The 4,699-nt window shown below is 31.2% G+C and overlaps 1 pseudogene; it reads left to right on the forward strand.

Annotated features, from left to right (window-relative positions):
• Positions 1-250: 250 nt before the first annotated feature.
• LOC113381414 lies at positions 251-1,885 on the forward strand (annotated as a pseudogene).
• Positions 1,886-4,699: the final 2,814 nt, after the last annotated feature.

Below are 4,699 nucleotides of genomic sequence, written 5' to 3' on the forward strand. Positions count from 1 at the left end.
AAAATGTGCTTGATATAATTTTCAAATTATCTAAGTATAGTACAATACAAAATACTTATTTGACGGTTCAGTATAATTATAAATGTCACAAGTGTCCAACTTCATAAAAGATAAAAATAGACTAATGTCACTTTCAAAATGAACGGCTCAATTATGATAACAAGCTTGTGCTCTTTTGGTAAAAAATTAAAACTTTCCCAACAATGCAATGTATTTACAAAAATTACAAACATTTTTATTCCTATTGCAGAAGATCTAAAACATCGTGGATTCAAAATGGTAGATCGCAAATTAGGATTAACAGTAGTTCAATGTTCATCAGCAATTTTAAAAGAACTGGCCGATATCACGCTTTATCATTGGCATTGCAATGAAGGTATAATAATTAATAAGATACTAAAAAACACAAACAAAACTTGTTTATTGTCATTTTTCGCCAAAGCAGCATATTATAACAGCAAATCATGAAAAATATTATTATATAAAATGGATTTCAGAAATCTGAGATGTAGTGACAATCTCCATATAATAAAATTTTTTTGGATATAAGATATGCCAAAAATTTCAGAAAATTGCAATTAACCTTTGTTTAATATTATGTTTTTATTACAGCATCATTTTCCCGAAGAGGTCGATCAGTTACGTCAAACAATTGCGGAAGGAATGTTTGCCAATGAAAATAAAGAATGGTATAGCGGATATTATGAAGCAGCCACCAAAAACGCAGTAGCCATGGTAAACATAGACACTTTTATACACTTTATGTATAATAAATAATTAAATTGTGATGTAATATTAATTTATAGGTCCGAGAAGCTTTATCGAATAAGACTCTTGCTCTAAATACCTGGACAGATTTAGAGCTTTCGTTGAGACTTCTGATGAATCTTCATTTTTCGATCGGATGGTAGATCTAGTTGCACCTCGTGAACCTCTAGCAGTCTTTTGTCATGGTGATTGCTGGACCAACAACATCATGTTTAAGTGTTCGGATGCTGGAAATATTCTGGAGGTACAAAGAAAGCGGTTAACTTTTTGTTTTTTAATTAAATGGATTATTTTTATAGATATGTCTACTCGATTTTCAAATGGTACGCTACGGATCTCTGGCTTTGGATTTAGCAAATTTACTCTACATCTGCACATCAAGTACACTACGGTCTAAGCATCTACAGAATCTTTTGAGAGAATATCACAATGAATTGTTCAGTACTTTGTCAGAAATGGGACCATTGAGCGATTTATTGCAGGATAGTGATGCTCTTTGGAATGCGTAAGTATTTTTAAACAATATTTACATCTAGAACACATTTTTTCTTAAAATCATCAAGCTGATCGTAGATAATAGATTATAATCATCATTATCACAATTACAATAAGAATTTTATTATCACAATTAAGTCAAATTGGAACTTGCATTTATTCTAGTCAGCTAATTGAAACAAATTGTTCTATAACTGAAGAAATCTTCTACGAAGTTTTATTTGAAGGAATCCATTAATTATGACCATCTCTTATCCTTTGACCAGATTTTTTTAATTCAAATATTATGGCAACTACTTCGTCTACCAAATCGCAAATTATCATTGAAAATCTATTCCCAACACATAATTCATATGTTTTCTCTTTATCATTGGAATTCATAATCGTTTTCTCTTCATCTAATAGCTTACAAGAAGAATTTCACCGTTGTGGTCTTTTCGGGCTTGGCCTGGCTTTGGACATGCTCCCAATAATGACTTGTGACAGTGATGATGCTCCAGATCTCTATATCTCAGATGAAGAAGCCCAATATGATCCCATCGTACCTGTCAGTGCTAATTCACATTGCAGAGAAAAAATGGCTGAACTTGTAGTTGAACTTGTTAATAACAATGTTTTATAAACTCATATGTTAGAAGACATAAATTATTTTAAGATAAGATTTTTCAAATGCATTCTGTAACCATGGTAATTAGACAATATTAAATTACTCTCTAAGAAAATACTACTTGAATAGTGAACATAAAAGGAGTATATATATACTGGCAGTCAATTATAATTATCTATGAAAATTGGTATATATACAGGGTGGCTGATATGTAATGCAACAAAGTAAAGCGCTTTATTTTTTTCATTATTTTTTAATTCTATTGTTCAGATGCAAAAATGTCGAAAATAACATCAAATTTTAGAATCAGTTTAGATATTAAATTTGTTCTAATTGGCCGCCTTTGGCACGAATTGCGAATTTCAAACGGCCGACAAACAGCCATCACACGCTGCACGAAAGTGGCTCTGCGGTTCTTTGACTCATTCCTGGCGATTCGCCTTCTTGAGATGATCGACTCTTTGGTATTTTTTAGTGCGAATCTCACTCTCCAAAGTCCAACGAATTGTGAATCGGAGAATTTGATAACCATTGGGCCGTCGAAATGAACATCTTTTTTAAGCAGTTCTGTTGGAATGTCCATGGTCTGCGGCCGAAATGTTTGTCCATTTTCTTACCACTGCGGCGTGGATTCCGACCAATTCTTGCCTTCACTTTTCGGATCATTTCTAGTGCTGTTAGCGTTCACTTTTTGGACGCGACGCAACACTGCCAGTATCACGGTTAGGAAAACAAGAAACAAAAAAACTAGAAAAAAGAAATAAAAAAAAATATTTGCATTTAATTGCTGGAGGGCTCAAACGAATAGCCACTTGTGGTTTTCCAGCCAAATATAAAACAATCACACTATCACGCTTTAATTCGATCACGATTTATTTCTGAATGCAATAGATCAAAATGCTTTTGTAGGCTTGTAAACAACAAAATGAACTATCACTGGAATAAATCTGTCAGCTATCTGACGAATGGTTTAGAAATAATAGCAGTCTGAAGTTGGTTGTAAAACATATCAGCCACCCTGTATATATATTAGGGTGGTCCTTAATATGGACGTTTTCAAATTTTCTTACTCCCAGGGCTCAAATGCTTCCAAATTGATGAAAAAAATCTCCTATAAGTTTTAGCTCTTAATATTGTCTTTTAGATAGTGCGCAATTCAATCAAAGTTTTGGATAGCATGGGGAAATTTTCAAAAATTTTAAAAATGTTTTTTAGATATAACTTAGCGAACAAAGGAATCACTGTTTGACGCTCTTCAAAATCAATTATAAAGAAAACCTGTGTTGTAGAGCGTCGAATCAATAAGAGATGTCACGAATTGTCGCTAAGTTATACATAAAAAACATTTTTAAAATTTTCGGATTTTTTTACATGCTATTTCCATACGAACCATTAATTGAAATGAGCACTATCTAAAAGTTAATATTAAGAGCTAAAACTTTTAGAGATTTTTTTTTATCAATTTGGAAGCATTTAAGCCTCTGGGAGCAATTAAATTCGAAAATATCCATATTAAGGACCACCCTAATATCTATATATATCTTTATAAAATAGTTTTGAAAATTTAAATCTTGAATTAAAAATTAAATATTCAATAAACTCAATTCCATTTCATGGAACTATTTCTGCATATAATGTATAAATTATATAAATAAAGAATATATATTTATTTCATTTAGTAAAATATTTGTTTTAATTCTTTTCAAATCACTACAGAAAAACTTAGTACATAAGCTTTCTTTCAGAGATCAGAAAGTAATTTCTTAGATTTACATTTATGATAATGTTATGATAAAATGATAAAATACTTTAGTACGTTATATATTGGTCATTCTGGTTGAAAACTTTTTGTCATTTTTTAGTAGCAACATAATTCCACGCCAACAAAAATTTTAGTCTTTGTTGATAAGACAACTATTAGAAGTGGTTTTTGACCCTTTTTATCCATTCATATAATATTTTCATTTCTCAGTCAGACAGGGATGCCTGGTATAAGTGATTATGAAACAATTTTCATATTTCATATATACATATCATTTATGCTTCCTTCATTATACATTAACAAGCCAATATCCTATCTGTTCAATATTTTTCGTCTACATTTTTTTTTTATTATGTTTCTTTTAAAGTTATTGTCATCACTGGTCATCTTAATATCAATTGGCAGTTCATTATATATTTTACTTGCATTACTTATATATTTTAATCTCTTCTTTTTTAAGATATTAATTCTAAAAAAAAATCGGAGCGGCCGAAACAAGTAGTATTCTGATGGTGCCAATAAGTATGAAGAATGTGCAGAGCAGTGTTTCCCAACGTTGGGCGCACGCCCTGGGGGGCAATTTGAAAATTTTGGTGATTTGAATGTAATGTAGTTAGCATCGGTAAAACATTTAACAAAAAAATGCTTTTCAGATTTAACTACAATGTCCCGGTTTGACAGGGACAATCCTAGTATTCAACCTTGCTTCCTTGAATTTTTTCTCATTACTTTATAATAAAATTATAATACAACTACCCATTATAATTGAAAAATGATATATGCAATACACTGCTTATATAAAACGATACGTTTTAAAAGAGAATGTTGCGGAAGGCAAAAACTCTTAGAGTTCAAATAGCCCTTCACTAAAAAAAATAAACTTCTATATTCAAATGTATGAAAATTACCAAAAAATTAGGTAAATCAAGTATCTGACTGCTTGGCACAAGTGCTTTAGGTTAGGTTAGGTTTAGTTCATAAGGTTTTTATCCAATTTGTATGGGGCGGGACCAGAAAAAGGTTGAGAATGACTGGTGTAGAGTGTGCCATTGTATCCCATACAAGGA

The sequence above is a fragment of the Ctenocephalides felis genome, unplaced genomic scaffold, assembly GCF_003426905.1.
Source record: "Ctenocephalides felis isolate EL2017-DRISC unplaced genomic scaffold, ASM342690v1 CF-g0.4_SCAFFOLD_02879, whole genome shotgun sequence".
NCBI classification, from domain to species: domain Eukaryota; kingdom Metazoa; phylum Arthropoda; class Insecta; order Siphonaptera; family Pulicidae; genus Ctenocephalides; species Ctenocephalides felis.